This window comes from Nicotiana tabacum, chromosome 23 (assembly GCF_000715075.1).
Source record: "Nicotiana tabacum cultivar K326 chromosome 23, ASM71507v2, whole genome shotgun sequence".
Lineage (NCBI taxonomy): Eukaryota > Viridiplantae > Streptophyta > Magnoliopsida > Solanales > Solanaceae > Nicotiana > Nicotiana tabacum.
The window spans coordinates 137,352,947-137,372,392 of record NC_134102.1 but is presented as its reverse complement, the minus strand read 5'-3'; positions in this window follow the sequence as shown (position 1 = coordinate 137,372,392).

The window sequence follows — 19,446 nt, the reverse complement described above, 5'->3', positions numbered from 1 at the left end:
TCATCATTTGCTTGCACCACATTATTCGGGATCTCTTCTACTTCTTTTACCACTTGCGCATCATCCACAAGTTGCCTTTGACTTGAGGTGGGTGTATTCCCACCTCTTCCACTTCTTGTAGTAACGGCCATGGCATACCCCGTATTGTTCCCACCCTTTGGATTCACCACCTTGTCACTTGGTAGTACCCCCTTAGGACGAGAATTTAAAGCTTGAGGGATTTTCCCCATTTGTACTTTTAAGTTGCGGATCGATGTGCTGTGTGAGGCAAGTTGGGCATCAGAATCGGCATTCTTTTCCATCATTTGGTTAAACATATTCTCAATACGACACATTTCATTGTTGAAAGAACTAGGACCATGTGAAGGATAAAGAGGTGGGTAACTCGGTTGTTGATACATCGGGGGCCTTTGAAAACCCGACCCTCGATTTTCTTGATTGTTATTCCACCCTCCTTGATTGTTGCCTCCCCAATTCCCTTGGTTATTGTTGTTATGCCAATTCCCTTGATTATTGCCTCCACTCTAATTGCCTTGATTGTTGTTGTTATTCCAATTGCTTTGATTGTTTCCACCACTCAAATTACCTTGATTGTGAGAATTCCAATTTCCTTGATTATTTTGAGGTCTACATTGTTGTTGGCTTGGGAAATGGGAGTTGTTTCTTTGCCCTTGAAAGTTGTTCACATATTGGACTCTTCTTCTTGGTCATTATAAGAATCCTCTTGCTCAAACCCACTATCTTCTTGAATAAAATTTTCCACTCGTTGTTTCACTTGTAGACTTCTTGTTCTTCGCTTGTTCACCATCATACTTACTCCCTCCATTGCATTGACTTGCCTCGGGTTTTGCACTTATTGAAGTTGAGCCTTTGCCAATTGGTTCATGATGGTGGTCAACTCGGTTATGGCTTGCCCATGGTCATACAATTCTTTGTGAAGGTGAATCACATTGGGATCACCTTGTGGAACATTTGCTTGGGATTGGCACGCCGATGAATTATCTTCCATCTCATCCAAAATATTGCACGCCTCCGCATAAGGCATAGTCATGAAGTTTCCACCGGTAATTTGGTTCACTACACAGTGGTTGGTTGTATTGATCCCCCGATAGAAAGTTTAATGAATCATGTTCTCCGTCATATCATTGTTGGGGGCACTCTTTCACCATTGTCCTATACCTTTCCCATATCTCATGTAGTGGTTCATTGGGCTCTTGCTTGAATTCTAGAATTTCATCTCGAAGAATAGCCATTTGCTCGGGAGAGAAGTACTTAGAAATAAATTTCTTCGCTAATTTATCCCACGTATGAATGGAATGATTTGGCAAATGTTCCAACCAATCTAAAGCTTTCCCCCGTAGAGAGAAGGGGAAAAGACTTAGCCTCAAAGCATCCTTGGAGACATTTGTTTGTTTACTCCCCCAACATGTATCTACGAACCCCTTCAAGTGTTTGTATGCATTTTGACCCGGTGCACCGGTGAAGAACCCTTGTTGCTCGAGTAAAGTGAGCATCACGTTGGTTATTTTAAATTTGCCCACCCTGATACGGGGAAGGACTATTGCACTTGCGTACCCTTCATTCGGCAACAGACGGTGTGGAACCGCTCGTGGTGGAGGTGGGGGTGGAGCGGGCACATTATCATGAGGCACTCGGCCTCGTCTATTGGCTTGAGGTTCAAGAGGGACCTCATCCATTTGATCATTCTCAATATCCACATCCCCCAAAGCTATATTTCCAAGCTCATTGCTTGCCATGATTGCACCTACAATAACTCAACACATTAGTAACAAGGAAGGAAAAGAAGATATTCTCAAAAATACACCTAAATATATAGCTAACACAGTTTTTAGCTCCCCGACAACGGCGCCAAAAATTGATCTCGTCCAATTTCACGACTCAAATCAAGGTTATGAAACGGTCGATTGCAATAATAGTACCCAACAAGAGTCGGGATCGATTTTCACAAGGAGCTATATATGGGAGTTAGGAGTATATATAGTAGTATGTGAGTTTGACTATCTCAATTTACACTTCCACAAATTTGGGTTGTTTCTATGTCTAATTTAAAACTAAGATTGCAAAGTTAAGAAATAAAACTAAGAGAATTGTTTTTGTTATTTTTCATGTTTTATAAAAAGCCTAGGGCTTTGACCATCACCTAGGTGTTTGCCTTATGGGATAAAGACCTTAATGCTTGTTTTATTGATCGGGGTGTATTGTAGCTATCAACTCTCAATTACCCACCCAATACCTCTCGTTCAAATAGTGATTTTGCCCAATTTGGCTTTCTCAAGTCCAAATGGGTATTGCACAAAATGGTTGATAAAAGCTCATGTCGGGTTATTACTATCTCTAGGTTGAACCCTTTAATTGGGATTATCAATCTTTCGATTGACCCAATTTCTTATTAGCCAAGTTGTCCTAGACTAAGTCTCTCTTTCTCAAGTAGAGACTAAGTCAAATATGCATAAACTAATATTTGCAACCATTAATTCCACAAATTAAAGTATGAACAAGGCAAAATAATAAACACTCAACCATAAACAAGCATCAAATTAAACACCCATAAGGTTTACACACTAGGGTTGGGTCACAACCCTAGTAAACATCTAGCTAGCCATGCTTGAAATTGAAGAAATAGAAGAAGAAGTGATAAATAAACTCATATTGTGAAATAAAAATGATAAAATCTATGTTAAAATATCCCAAAATATGAAAAACTACTAAAAGAAGTAAAAAGAAATGGCTATTGTAGTTGCTGATGTCAAAAGTTCACCTTAAATCGTGAAATTCGTCTATTTATACACGGTTGAAAATTTCGGAAAAAAATTCCCTTCTAGAAGTTTTGCGGCCGCACAATTACATGTGCGGTCCGCAGATTTCTTCAATCTTGTCAGGAACTGGAGGTCTGCGGCCGCATAATTCTGATCTATGGCCGCAAGGCATCCTTTCTGCGGTTCGTACTTTTATATTTGCGGTCACAACTAGGTCTTCTGTGGTCCGCACTTTTACACATGCGGCCGCAAGGCGCTTCTTCTGTGGCCTCTCAATTCATGTGCGGTCCGCACTTATGAGGAACTTGAAATGCACATTCTCTTAACTTTATTCCTAGCCATCGTTTGCGGCCGCACAATTTATGTGCAGACCGTACTTTGCACAAAGGTCTCCTGGCCTTTCCTTCATCATTTGCAGCCGCAGATGATATTCTGCGGTCCGTACTTGTGAGCTTATGTGCCTTTTATGGCCTTGAGTTTAGATTACTCCTTTTTAAGTTGGATTTCATCTCGGGAGTTCATCTTCCAATATTTCTGCAATTTAGCACATTTCATCAGTTTTTGAAAACACAATTAAATGCTTTTGGACTAAAATAAAAGTTAAAAGGTACTAATAAGTAGTCAAAATACCCACTTATCAGGCTTCTTGGCCTGCGGCCCAAGCACAATGTTGAAAGGAAAGAGTAATTAACAAGAGCTGGGAAGGGTAGTTTAGGGTTTTAACTTAGGTAATAATGTTAATAACTACTTAAGAGCTTCTAGAAGAGGGTAAAAGGACCGACTAGCAAAGGAAAAATAAAAAGGGGGTCAGATGTGAGGGATTTAATGAGTAAAAATAGAAAATTAAAAGGGTTGAAAGGAAAAGAAAATTAATGAAGGAGCCCTAAATCTTTGGCTATAAAAGGACACTCTTCTCATAGAACCACACACACATTTTTTCACACGCCTAAGCCCTATAGCAGCTGGAAATTTGAGAATTCCATATTTGAACTTCAGAGAAGCTTCAAAACCCCAAAGTTGAAAAGGCAAAAAAAAAAGGGGAATCAGAAGCTGATCCAAATCTCAGCTTATTTACTTTATATTCTCTGGGAATTTCAAGATATAAGTGATGTTGTTTGCTACTGTTTGTTGGATCTGTTATTTGAGCTTCTTCTTCATCATTCTAGACCTTTATTTGGTCTTTGTTTTGTTCTTTTCTACCTTAGGTATGTGTACTTTCATCTATAGCCTTTCGTTTTGAGTTTGAGAATGCAATTTGAGTTGCATGTGCTCTATTTGTGTTTATTCTTATAGATCCAAGCATGCTGGCTACAAATCTGCCTGGTTTGCCTTCTTAATTAACCTTTGAATTGTTTGTCTACTCCTGACAATGATTTACACTCTTAAATAATAATTTCTAAGTAATGTGGTCATTAATAGTAATTGATTTGAGCCTAATGTGATGTTTATCTACTGGATTTTTAAAATAGCCAAACTGATTTACAAGAGTAACCCAAATAGTTGTGTCTTTGTAAATTTAGAAGTTGTTTGGAGAAAAGAGAACCACACGGGAGGCAGACTTTTGTTATGGAAGCTCATAGAATAGAAGCCTAGATTTAATTTTATATTAATGAGTCTGTAATTCATGCTATGATTAGTGAAATGTATGATTTAAATTGCCCGCCTCTGTCTTTGCAATTTTATATTAATGAGTTTGTAATTATACATTTCTGAGGCCCAGGTCTATTGCTTAGAATTTTGAATTTGTTTGTCCTGGTCCAACAGTTTTTGAGGCCTGCGATAATTTGTGGACTTCTGGAAATATTAATGACATTGAAACATGATGATTTGGGCTTCAAGTTTAGCCCATTTATGACTACAAGACATATTAAAGGTCTGGTGCATTTGTTTAGTTCATTTGAGTCCATAATGATTTACTTCTTTAAATATGCATGTTCACCAAATAATTCCTTAGGTGTGAGACCTCATTCAATAATCTCAAACATTTAGAAATTAATTAACCTATGAACACTCGTAGAATGCTTTAGGCGCGCTCTTAATGTACTATCGTGATTATGTATATGCTTGCGTAACATAATTATGATTCCAAAAATAAATCAAGGTACGCGTTAACGCGACATTGGTTAAACAATCTTATTAATAATAAAGTATTATTAATTATGTACACGTATGTGCGACATAATTTTAGCACACCAAATAAAATGGATTCACACACATATGATCTGTTCCAAGATTAATTCCATAACGTCACAATCAAGTAATTAAAAGCGGTAAAAGGTAAAAATGCACATAGGTTCCTAAAATACGTAATTAACAGATAATCAAGCCAAGTTATGATTGTAATGCGACCGTGCTAAAACCATAAAATCCGGAAGTAGCTAACACCTTCTCCCGAGTTAACATAATTCCTTACTCGATCTTCTGTGTTTCGCAAACTTAAACAAATTCAAAAAAAATCCTTGATTTGGGATTTAAAATAAATGGTGACTTGGGGCACCGTAAATAATTATTCCAAGTGGCGACTCTATTAGATTAAAATAATCCCGTTTCAATATTATCACTTAAATTAAAAAAAAATATTTCCCCGTAAAAAGGAGGTATGACAACGGTAAATTCTCGATACCCTTCTAAATTGTCTCTGATGCTTGATAAGACGCACGTCTCTTCTCATTTAATACCCCGAACACGTGTTACCCCACGATTTAGCACTATCTTTACCCGTTCTCGAGGTAATTATGACTACGATTTTAGCCGTCTATACCTTTACTTATACGCCTCATTTTACCTCTTTCACTTCTAAAAATCCTCATAAGCTCTTCTATCCTCTTTGACTTTAACTTCCTTCTACTTTACTCTCTCTCTGATCTTCTTCGAAAAACTCTATCACCTTTTTACTATCATGGTTTCTTTGGTTGAATCTTTTAAGAACTCAGGTCTTCTCTTTGATGGAGGTCCGAAGATAAGCAAAGATAAAGAGGTTGATGTTGATGTTGATCCCCCTACGATAATCACCATCATACCCAAGTACTTGAGCACTGTTAACGACTTCCAAGAGAAGTTCTCTTCTGCGAACCCTTGAACTTGGGCTGTCAGCATGTGTCCTTATTCTATTCGTCTTTTCAGTATTCCTACTGTGAAGGAAGATTATAACTGCCATGACCTAAACATCATTGCCCCTGACCCTGTGGAGTGGGTGACCTTCACCAAGAAGTGTTTTACATATGTTTCTATGTACCCCTACACTTTAGGCCCGTTTTCTTTGAGCGGGGGACTTGACCCTGTGATTTTGGAGTTATGCCACCGGTACCAGGTCTTCTTGGCACAAGTTGGCCCTTCTGTGTGACGAACGGTTGCTTGCATACGCCGGTTGTGCACAAAAATAGGTAAAACCCTAACCCTGGCACATATGATGAACCTCTACTCCCCCAAAAGCTTTTGTGGGGGAGTAATAAAGTTTAGAAAATGTGGCCATCACTATTTGCTTACTAGCATGGATGATGACAATGATCGTGTATGGATGGAGTAGTTTGTCGTCATTGCTACCACGGATATCATCCCGGCCACAACTTCATCAATTTCGGAATCATGTAGTCGTTCACGTAAGTTTATAATCTACCTCTTTCTCCGTAAAAGGTTGTTCCATGTCATTGCTAACCCTTTTTCTTCTGTTATTTCAGCTACTCGGCGGACACCACCAAGGGTCGAAGGCCTGGACCAATGGGTTCAGAAGATTCTGGACATTATTGTTCTAGATACCCGTTGGTGGAAGGAGTTGGACCCCAAATACGGGTGGAAGGCCAAGAACCACGGTAAATTGATTCTTTATACTTTTTGCCTTTGCATATACATAAGTAAACTTGCTAACCATAACTTTTTATTTGATTCAGGACTCCCACAAGGTTCTGTTACCTGCCCTAAAGTCAAAGTATTGACCGATCCTACGGAGGGATCGAGATTTTTGCAGGAGGCTCTTACTCAGAGCGGTGCCCTCGGATCTGCCTCAGATGTAGGTGCTTCATCCCAGAGTCCCCAGCTAGAGAACAAGTAACCAAAAAGGCAGCATTCTTCCTCGACTGGGAAAAAAATAAGAAAATAAAGAAGGCCACGCCCGAGTCGGTCGCAACCACTATGGCTATTGATAATGACGGGGAAGCTAATGATGAATAGTTTCCCCTTCAATGAAAACAACGATCTTGATCAGCTCAACATAATGCTCAATCTGGAGAGCTTAGAACCCCAACCGAGGGTGAGGTCTGAGCGCTTTGGGGAGAAATGGATTTAGTGGAGAATGTTGATTCTCCTTTTTCGATCCCAGTTATTTCTTATGGTCCTATGAGGTCGGATACCGGGCCTCTTCTGCCTTTGGTTGATGAGCAACCAATAATCAGCATTGCATCTGTCGCAGTTGCTTCTCAACCTATAATACCATTAGCTTCATCTCCCTCCACACCAGCTGTGCATTTATTACCAGCAACTGTTACATCTCATTTACTGGCCGCAGGTGCCCGAGAAGAGGATGCCTCCCCTCCTTAATCCCATAACCATGGGAATTTGGGGCACAACTACTTACCCACTTCTCCAGATCCCCGAGGGAGGAGGAGCATCGCTCTCTCCGTTTCAAAGGAGTGGCATCTGTTGTCCAGGCTAGTGGAGCTTGCCAACTATCTGAAGTCGCTGACTTCAGAAAAGGATAAGAAGAAAATACACTCTCTTCCAGGGGAGTGTATGTTGAATAATGCTATGCACATTGCGGCAAGGGTACCTTACTTGTTCTCTCACTGTTTGTTTTTATTTATCTGTTATAACCGGGTTTCTAACTTTGATACACGTTTTACAGGCCAACTTCCTCGCTTTTAAAAGCCTTTAGAGATTGATCCTTGATAAATAAGGACTCATATCCGAGCGGGATCAGCTGTTGGCCGAGAGAGATTAACTCATTACACGCCTCCCGGTACTACAGGCAAAGGCTGCTGAAGTGGCCGAGCTTGAGGCCCGGTTGTAGCAAAGTGAGCAGGAGTCGATGGCTCATAGTCAAGAAGCCACTCAACTACATGCACAATTTCAAGATGCTAAGGCTAGGTGGGCTGAGTCTCAAGACGTTGCTCTTGCTTCTACCGAGCGCGAGTCTGCCTCCATCGAACGAGCAAATAATTTGGAGGCAACCTTGAACTCCAAAACCGAAGAGGCTGCTGATGCCGAGGAGAAATGTAATGACCCGGTCAGTCGTTTCAAGTATTACAACCCTGTCTCCCCATTTACTACTCAAGTTATGATTTTCAGTTATTTTATGATTTACCGGATTAAGTGGTTCGTGTCCGGTGAGGTTTGGAATGATTTGGAACATTTAGTTCGAAGGTTTAAAACTTAAGTTGAAAAGATTTTATGGTGTTGAGGTAGATTAATTAGTACAAAACAATGCACCGATGTGTAAAGGAAATTTTTTGCCAAAAAAGGGTCATATCTGTGACCCACTATGCGGTCGCAGAATCACTCTGCGGACCGCATAATGGCCGCAGAGTGAATCAGGAGTGGGGCAAGTGTGGAGGAAAGTTTGCGGTGCATTATGCAACCGCATATCAGTTATGCGGTGCATTATGCGACCGTAGAACAGGTCTGCAGATCGCATAATGACCGCATACTCATGCAGGCTTGCCCAGTTCCGGAGGCCACATTTCGCGGCCATTTCGCGAGCCGCAGAAGCGTTATGCGGTCGCATATGCGACTGCAGAGTGTGTTTCGGGGCTTAATTTTTCTGGTTATATAAACCCGACCCCATTCTTATAAAATACTATTGGGAGTCATTTTAAAGGGTTTCATCTGATATTTTAGAGAGAGGTGAGAGCATTTTAGAGAGAGAAAGTGAAGACTTAGTCATTTATCCATTAATTCTTGTTCAAGGTTTGAAGATTTCACAAGAATCTTGCTAGGGCTTCAAAGAGGTAAGAATTTCTTTCCCCAATTCTTCAATTTCAGGTTTGGAGTAAAAGATGGGAGATTAAGAGTATGATTCTTGGGTGTAAGAGTATCATGTATACATACACATACCAATAAGGTTGTGGAAAGATTGTTGAGTTCAAATGGGTAAAGATTGGATTGAAAATGGTAGAAATTTTCATAAACTTTAATTGAAGATTTGAGAGTCGAGTTGATGTCGGAATTTGGTGAAATATGTATGGTTGGACTCGTGGTTGGATGGGCGTTCATATTTTGTAACTTTTGTCGGGTTCCGAGACGTGGGCCCCACGGGTGATTTTTTATTGCAAATTTCGGATTTTGTTAGAAAATTTGTATTTTCATATGGAATTAATTTCCTATAATTTGTATTGACTGAATCAAATTAATTATGGCTAGATACGAGACTTTCGGAGACCAATTCACGAGGCAAGGGCATAGCGGAGTAGGAATTATATGGTTTGAGGTAAGTAACACTTCTAAACTTGGTTTTGAGGGTATGAATCCCTGAATTACGTGTTGTATGAATTGTTTAGAGATGACGCACATGCTGGGTGACGGGCGTGTGGGCGTGCATCATAGGAATCATTATTTAATTGATTCCGTGGAGTTGTATAATTAAATAATATAATTATCCACATATCCTCCACATGTTATAGAAATTGAGCTGAGACTCATATTAAAGATCATGTTTAGGCTATACACCGATATATTTTGGGACCCACATGGGTCGTGCTGTTGTTGAATTAAACTGTTTAAAATGTAATTTTGTACTCAGTCACATCTATCACTTGCATATCATATCTCAGTCTCTGTTATTATTCATTGATACACCATATCATTATTTTGGGCTAGTTTCATGACATTATGAGCCCGAGAAACTGGAGAGAATGATGACTGAGTGAGGCCGAGGGCCTGATTGTGAGGTTATTACTATGAGATCGGGCTGCACGCCGCAGCAAGTTTTATTTACTTATGCTTGGATCTGGCTTATTATAGTGCTTGGGCTGAAGGAGCCCCTCCGGAGTCTGCACCCCCACAGTGAGCGTAGTTGATATATATATATATATATATATATATATATATATATATATATATATATATATATATATATATATATATTGAGGGATGGATCTTTCCTGGGCATTGATATTGCTTGAAGCATTTATATTGAGGGATGGATCTTCCCTGGGCATGGATCTTGCCCGAAGCATTTTTATTGAGGGATGGATTTTCCCTGGACATAGATCTTGTCCGAATCATTAATGATTGGGAATGGATCTTCCCCTGGGCTGGATTGGCCTTATACAGTATTGGGTGACTGACTGTCAGTTGATGGATATACATATATATTTGGGATGGATTTTTCCTGGGCTGGATTGGTCATATACAGTACTGAGTGATTGAGTATTTTAGATCGTGAGTACACGGAGTTTTCACTAAGGTGCATCACATACAGTATGTACATTGGCATGTAGATACAGAGATGTAATATTCCTCACATTGTTCAGAATTGATCTATTTTATTTGTACTGAGAGTAACTTTTGAACTTGAAATCATGCCTACATTTCTGTATTGTTATTTCTATACTGGACTGTACCTGTTGAGCTCGTCACTACTTGCAGCCCAAAGGTTAGTCTTATTACTTATTGAGTTGGGTGTACTCATACTACACTCTGCACCTCGTGTGCAGATCCAGGTGCTCCCAGATATGACGGTTGCTAGATTTCGGAATTCATTCTGTGGAGATTATTAAGGTAGTTGTTTGGCGTACGCAGACTTTGAATCCCTTCCTTTTTAGTTATTGTACTGTTTTGTATTTTCAGACAGTGATTTTATCAGTCAGACCTTGTATTTATTTAGATGCTCATGTACTCAGTGACACCGAATTTTGGGAGTATTTATATATGTATTTGTGAGTTTTCTTCCGCTGAATTTAGATATTATGTTTTCAAACTTAAAAGATATGGTGGTTTATTAAGATTGTCCGTTTGCCTAGTATTTAGATAGGCGCCATCACGACAGGTGATATTTCGGGTCGTGACAAGAAATGGGCTCGGATGCAAGATAGGTATAAAAAGATCATAGATCAAAACTGGTTTAAAATATCTACAATCCGTGATCTCGATCTTAGCCTTAGTGTCATGAGATCCAAGTGGGATGGCATTTTGGCCAAGGTCAACAGGTTTAAGGCAAAGCTCCAGTACCAAGGGGATTCCCTCATCTTTGAAAAGACATATTTTATGTACCATATAAGGAGGAAAACCTTGGAAGAGGCCAAAATGGGCATCATTGATATTGACGATAAGATCGCCAAGGCCCGAGCGCTGGAGTTAACTGCTCGAGAATGTCTCCCGGCTCAGCCTGATGCAACTGTCTAGTGTCATTTTGAGTATTCAGGAACTGAGGAGGAACTTGAAAAGAATGATGATGAAGGCCAAGATCCTGCACCGGTGGCAGATCCGCCTACTTCTCCCGGGGGCATAGATGCCTCTCTTCCCCCGAGTTCCGGTGGCGATGAAGTTTAGATTTTTCCTTTTTATTTTGTTGTTTTCTCTTTGTATTTTTGCACTTATGCCATTTGGCATGTTTGATAAATAAAAAGGACATTTTGCTTAAGCATTCCTCAAAGTTCATTATTTTTGCGACGAATTAGGTGAGGCTTCGGGTGTTTTTTTCCAGATAGCTTTTAGGTTTCGGGCATAAACTCTTATGGAACCAACCCTTTACACTGAGGGTTTCATAAGAAAGAGCCCTCTTATGTTTATGAAAGAAGTCATCCATGCTTCTCCCCAAACACAAGACCTCTAGGTCCTGTACACTGACGGCGCGTCCAACACGTCAGGGTCTGGACTGGGACTCGTACTCGAAGTCCGAACCAGTGAAGTGATTCGCCATTCCATAAAGTGCCCCGACATGACTAACAATGAGACCGAGTATGAGGCCGTGATTGCAGGGCTGAGACTAGCACTCAAATACGGGGAGAAACGGCTAAGACTACATTGTGATTCTCAACTCGTTGTCAACCAAGTCACAGGAACTTTCTAAATCAAGGAACAAAGGTTGCAAAAGTACCAGACCGAAATCTGCAAGCTGCTTCCCGAGTTCGACGAATGCCAACTCGGCCAAATCCCCTGAACCTGACTTGGGACTGGCGCAACCGTATTGTCACATATTTGCAGGACGACGTACTCCCAAGTGATAAAAAAGAAGCCAAAAAACTGAGAATGCAAATAGCCAGGTATAGCATCATCCACAATGACCTGTATAAGAGAACGTACGGCGCCCCTCTGGCGAAATACTTGGGCCCAAATCAGACGCGGCGCATTCTTGAAGAGGTCCATGAAGGTAATTGTGGAGCTCATTCCGGCAATCGGGCTTTGATCAGATGCCTCATACGGGCAGGGTATTACTGGCCCAGAATGAAAAAAAGGCCGCGGACTTCGTGAAAAAATGTGAGCAATGCCAAAAGTATGCCCCAATGATTCACCAAGCAGGCGAACACCTCCACTCAGTCACTTCCCCTTGATCGTTCATCAAATGGGGAATGGACATCGTAGGCCCCCTCCCGGCAGGACGAGTTAACGTACGATTCCTTTTGGTTTTAACTGACCATTTATCTAAATGGGTAGAAGCAGGAACATTCTCCCAAATACACGAATAGGAAGTGATCGCCTTCATATGGAAAAACATCGTATGCCGATTCGGCCTCCTTAAAGAGATCAGCTGCGACAACGGACCCCAATTTACAGGAAAGAAGGTCGCTAAATGATTTTAAAAATGGCATATCAAAAGAATACTCTCAACGCCATATCATCCCGCGGGCAATGGACAAGCAGAGTCCTCCAACAAATCGATACTGAACATCATGAAGAAAAACCTTGACGACGCCAAAGGGTTGTGGCCGAAAATATTACCAGAAGTACTCTGGGCCTACCGAACAATGCCGAAGACAAGCACAGGAGAGATACCTTAATCATTAGTTATTGGGACTGATGAAGTAATACCGGTCGAAGTCGGGGAGCCCAGCCTAAGATACTTCCATGATAGCGGACCAAGGAACGATGAAAGCAGAAGGCAGGAGCTCGACGAAGGAACAAAGGGTCAATCCAACTAGAAACAATGGAAGGAAAGCTACTACCAAACAACTGGAATATTACCCACCTCAAGTACTTCATATTTTAAGGGATTAAGCATCCCCCAAGTCGTACTCTTTTTCCCCTCACTTGAGTTTTGTCCCAATTGGGTTTTCTCAAGGAGGTTTTTAACGAGGCGACGAAAGGGACACTTCAGGTCGAAGTGCGCACAAATGGAGACACAGGATGGCTAAATCATTACTCGACCTCTCAAGACTTCTCCAGGTCGACCAATGAAGGGACTAGATAAACTGGGACTGGGACTGGAATGCCAGCCAATGCCCAAAAAAAGATGTAAATTTCTCCAAATGTATGAACAAAGCACAAATGCATGAAGTTTATTTCTATTTCTCCGGATATACAACCAAGGCAACGTTGCCTTAAAGTTCAACACGTAGACAAATGTTGCACCTAGAGGAATATCTTTCAAAACATAGGTTATGTTCGACCTCGCTCGAATTAACACCTAATTAGCCCTCGGCCATAACTCAACATATGTTATATTAGACCTCGCTCGAATTAATACCTAACTGGCCCTCGGCCATAACTCAACATAGGTTATATTCGACCTGGCTCGAATTAACACCTAACTGGCCCTCGGCCATAACTAAACATAGGTTATATTCGACCTTGTTCGAATTAACACCTAACTGGCCCTCGGCCATGACTAAACATAGGTTATATTCGACCTCGTTCGAATTAACACCTAACTCGCTCTCGGCCATAACTAAATATAGGACATGTTCGACCTCATTCGAACTAACATATACTGGCCCTTGGCCATAATCAAACTTAGGTTTTGGTTCGACTCTGTTCGAACTAACACCTGCTGATCCTCGGTCGTAATTAAACTTAGAATGTGTTCAACTTTATTCAAGCTAAATGATTACGGCTAAGAAAATCAAAAAGCATACAAGCGCGAACCAAAGAAAAAGAGTCAGGTACGAGTAACAAAGTTGGCATTTCATACTTAAAATATTTTTACAAAGGCTTGTAAAGACGCCTACAAAAATGCACAAGTTTGCAGCAAAATAAATGAAGGAAAAAGAAAAACTATTGGTCGCCACCAGGACCATCAGTGTCATCGGCTTGACCAGCTGCCCCCTCACTATCACAACCGCCCTCAGGGTACGCGTCCTCGTACCAGACATCCTCTTCAATCTGATCCACATACGCATCTCACTCATCGTCACCGGTCTCCGGCGTAATAGGATCATATCCACAAGCAATTCAAGCTTCACGGGCCTTAACACGAGCATCTTCAAGGGCGTCCCTAGGAATAGACCTCGTCGCATGCAAATCTCGGAACACGTCCAACTGTGCCTCAGCGTGAACCCATTCATCGTACAGGCCCAGGGGAACGTTTGGAAAATCTGAAGTGTGAGAAAATGATGGCTGCGCAAGCATTTGAGCCTTCTCGGCCTTTAAGGCGTCCACCTAGTCCTGAATGAGGGAGTTGTCTTTATCCAACTCCCCAGTCCTTTCATTAAGCCACTCTTCTTTAAGCCTGGTCGTCTTCAAGTCATTTTCTCGCTCTGAGCAAAGAATACGGATCACTACCTCCAAAGTTTCCACCTTCCTCAGAGCCCCTGACCGAGCAAACTCAGCTTTCTCAAGGTCCTCTGCCTTCTCGGTGACCTCACCGCTTAGAGCATCCACTCTGAATTGCCATTCCTCAAGTTGGGCGCGCAGATAAATCACTTGGGCTTGGAGGTCGCCGCACTAGGCTTCGACCTCCCTGCTAACCTCAAGATCTTCCTCTTTATTTCTCAGCGTCCTCTCAAGGACGCTGCACTTTTCGATGACCCTCACCACCTCGTCACCCTTCTCCTTCAGTTCATCTCGAAGAGCCTGGAAATTACCGTTCTCACCAAACCGCCTATAAATTTCCCGGTGCTTGCCACGGTACTCGTAGTATTTTCCCTGGAACTTCATAAAAATAGCCTTACGTCGCTCCTCTCTTCGGGCACTTTTAATTTCCAAGATCACGGTCTGAAAGGAAAGAAAAAGAAAACAGACAGAGTAAGAACAAAGCCTAAACGTTGAGCATAACGAACAGAAGTGTCAAAAAACTTACCCTGAGAGCGAGGCCGGCTATGCTCCTCGATAAGGTAGCATATTTCAGCTCTTGGAGAGTTCGACTCTCCACGTCGGAACAAAGGGGACCGAGGGCACGAACCACGTTCTCAGTATCTTTTAATAAATCCCGATCAATGGGGATCACAATAGTCCGCGTGGACCCCTCCAGTCTCACCTCCAGTTGGGTAAATCCCTCCTCCATCATCCTCATCTCGTCAACATCGAGATTAGAAGTCATAGTAGCCAGCCCCTCGGCTCCTACTGCCTCAAAAGGAAGAGGTATATCCCCAGCAGCCTCCACCGATATCGAAACATTAGATTCCAGTTCAACGTCGTCCTCAAGTATTATGGTCATCGTCTCACGTATGACAAAATCATCCCTTGCTGAATCCGCAGCCCGAGCGACCCCATCACCAACGTCCATCGATCTTCTCTTACATAGGACCAAATTCCCACCGCTCGGCATCGACTCCTCCTCCTTTTCCACTAGATGGTGCAAAGGGAAAGCCGGAAGCTCCGCAGTCAAAATATCCGCAGGTGGAGAAGAAACCGATACTGAGGCAGCATTAGATGGGGCCGACGACCGAGCAGACCTAGCCGCGGTTGAGGATGGAATAGAAGCTATCGAAGAGGACGTCTCATATTCATTCCAGCACTAACATTTGAAGTTTTTATTTAACTTTCAAATGATAAAATCAATTCATCGTTTGGACAAGAAACAAGATAAAACTAAAAGGACTTCATTTTTTATTACTTCTATCTTCAAAGTACATAAGTATTTGTTTTCTGGAAAAAAATATGAAATTGCCAATACATGTGGCTAACTTGTACAACTTGTTTCTACGGGGCAAGTTGTGCAGTCCTCGGTCCCGATGAGACATTATTATTCCCGGGTCTCATAGTCCTATTTTTCGTGACAATCATGTTGTCGTATTCACATACTATCCCCCACCCTCCACCCAGTGTTTGAATGTGAAGTATGAGAATTGGAACACTGGAAGTCTTCCTCCTTTGAGGAAAAACACTTGTGAACGGTTGAATAATATTTGGTTCGATGGCAAGCTTCGTTTCCCGTTAGGAACTTTACTATCGAGCCAAAGATCATCTAAACATCCCATAGTGGCTTGTTGTTTCAGTGCTTTGTCATTTAAAGGTCTTAACTTTGCTGGTGATGATCCCTTCGTAGTATGATTTCCGTTATTACCTCATTAAAAACCTTGCTAGAAAAATTTGATTGGGACAAAAGCTGGTCGAAGAAAAAGAGTGCAACACATACTTTTAGTATATGGAGGATCCATCAGCAGTAATACCTTTTGAGGTGAGTCACGTTCCAATTGCTTGGCAATTTGACTCCATCTTGATTCTCCAGTTCATATGATCCTTCTCGATGACAGCTGAAACCTGGTAAGGACCTTCCCACATCGGACCCAGCTTTCCAGTGTTGATCTCCCGAGTGTTCTGAATCACTTTCCTCAAAACCAGGTCTCCTACTTTAAAGTAGCGGAAATTGGACCTTCAGTTATAGTATCTTTCCATCCTTTGTTTTTGAGCCACCATTCTTATGTGTGCCAAGTCCCTGCGTTCATCAAGCAATTCCAGTTTGACCAGCAATGCCTCATTATTTGTTTCTTCGCCCGTTCGGGAGTATCGTAAGGTCAGTTCTCCTACTTCCACCGGGATCAGATCTTCTGCACCGTATGCAAGAGAGAAAGGTGTCTCTCTCATGCTTGAGTTTGCTATCGTCCGGTATGCCCATAGCACACCGGTAATTCTTCAAGAAATTTTGTGACTTTGGAGACTATGAACTGTGGAGCATTATCACAAGAAATCTCCTTCGGTATTTCGAACTGGCAAATTATGTTTTTCCATAGGAAGTCGACCACTTCGCGCTCACTGATCTTTGATAAGGACTTGCGTCAAAGCATTTAGTAAAGTAATCAGTTAAAATTTAAAAAAATCTTACCTTTCTGGGACCCGATGGCAACGACCCAACTATATCCATCCCCCATTTCATTAACAACCATAGGGATAGCACTGAATGCAAGAATTCTGCCGGTTGGTGCACCAACTGTGCTTGGCGCTGACACTTGTCACATTTCTGAACGAATGCCTTTGCGTTTTGCTCCATCCGGGGCCAGTAGTATCCTGCCCTAACTAGTTTTAATACCAATAAATTTGCGCCTGAGTGTTTCCCACAAATTCCTTCATGGACCTCTCTCATTACGTAGTCCGCCTCTAAGGCTCCTAAACATCGGGCCAATGAGCCTTGGAACGATCTTCTATATAATTGTCCACCCAAAAGGCTGTAGCGAGCCGCTTTGGTGCGTAGTGCCCGGGACGCCTTCGGGTCTTCGGCCAACTTCCCATTTTGAAGATAATCTATGAACTCATTCCTCCAGTCCTAAACTAGATTGGTTGTATTTACTTCACAATAGTCGTCCACATCCACACCGAATGCATAAGTTGAAAGACAGTACCAGAGTCGGATCCTTTCACTCCGTGGACGACCCCAAATTGGCCAATGCATTTGCTTCTAAGATTTCTTATCTCAGGATGTGGGTGATTGACCACTCCTTGAACCGTGTGAGCAAAGTTTGAACTTTAATCATATACGGTTGCATATGTTTCTCCTTTGTGTCGAAAATCCCATATACTTGGTTTACTACCGGCTGGGAATCACATTTGATCTCTATGACCTCAAAGCCGAGTCCCCGGGCAAGTTCTAGTCCTGTGATCATCCCCATACTCGGCTTCACTGTTAGTTAACAGAACAATTTTATGCCTTTCTCAGGGTTTCTGAAGGCGTGATTAGGACCACCCTGAGCCCAGATCCTTTCACATTGGAAGCTCCGTCCGTGAACAAGGTCCAAACACCTAATGTCATTTCCGACACCATCACCGCTTCTTTAGCAGCCAGAGGTAATAGACCAGGACTGAAATTGGCCACAAGTCGGCAAAAACTTGCGATTTGATCGCAATCCTGGGTTTATATTCAATATCAAACTCAATGATTTCGACAGCCCTTTTAGCCAACTGGCCTGACAATTTAGGTTTGTGAAGAACATTCCGCAAAGGGAAGGTCATCACAACGGCTGTCGGGTGGCATTGAAAATAAGGCATAAGATTTCGAGAGGCGACTATGAGAGCTAGGGCCAATTTTTTAAGGTACGGGTAATAAGTTTCCGCTCCTGACATAATAGACAGTAAATTGCGTACATTCGTCCTCCCAGACTAGCATGACACTTACCGCTACCTCTAAAATGGCTAAGTAAACTAGTAGTTTGATAGTAGCGGGGCTTGACAGATAATGTTTCAGGTCTTTTAAGGCTTGTTGACATTCCGGAGTCTATTCAAAATTGTTCTTCTTCTTCAGAAGAGAGATGAAGTAATGACATTTTTTCGAGGATTGAGAGATGAACCTGCTCAGAGTGGCCAATCTTCCGGTTAGCCTTTGGACTTCTTTTACGCTTGTCAACTGGTACTTGATGAACCTGTCGTGGATTTGGTTGCGTCTGTCTCTTCCGGTACCTTAAAGCATCTTGGTACTTGGTGGGATTCTGATGACTCCCGTCTTTATCATCTTCGCTAGGCTTGGAGTAGGCACTGGTTCCTGTAATTGCTATTTCTTAGGTTCCTTCCCCTTACTACTGGAAACTGACACTGCTTTCATTTCTCTTATTGCTGATTGATCTCCTTTTATCTGCTTGATTCTCTCTAGGGTCGGGATTTTTAGCAGTTGGTGATAAGTTGATGGTACAACCTTCATCTCATGAAACCATGGTCTACCGAGGATTATGTTGTAGATCATGTCACCATCTATCACTTCAAATAAGGTAATCTTCGTTACCCCATCGGGTTATCACACTTTCCAGATTGAACCCGGCGAGAAGCTTTGTTGCCGGAATGGTGCTTCTAGTTAATTTAGCTTGTTCTAGCACTCTTCATTGAATGATGTTGGTTGCGCTTCCTTGGTTAACTAAAATACGTTTAATCTTAAAATCTAGAACATTAAGAGAAATTACCCAGGTGTCATTATGCGGTAGAAGAAGATTGTCGGCATCCTCTTCCGTGAAGGTGATGTCGTCTTCAGCAACTTCTCGGAGTCTCTTGCTGTGGGTTACCGATACTTTTGTCTTTTTGGCCGCCGAGAATGTTACACCATTGATTTCATTCCCTTCAAAAATCATGTTGATAGTTAGTTGAGGAGGGTCCTCCACTATCTTCGAGGGTTCTATGTTGTCACGGCTGCGACCGTAATTGTTCTTAGCTCGGTCGCTCAAGAACTCCCTGATATGGCCATTCTTCAGTAGCGTTGTCACCTCCTCGTGCTGATAACGGCAGTCCCTAGTTCTGCAGCCATGAGTCACATGATATTCGCACCATAAGTTGAGATCCCTCTGGCCAGGATCCGATCTGATTGGCTTCGAGAATCGCACTTCCTTGATATTTCTCATTGTTGATACTACCTCCACTACGCTGATGTTGAAATTATAATCTGACA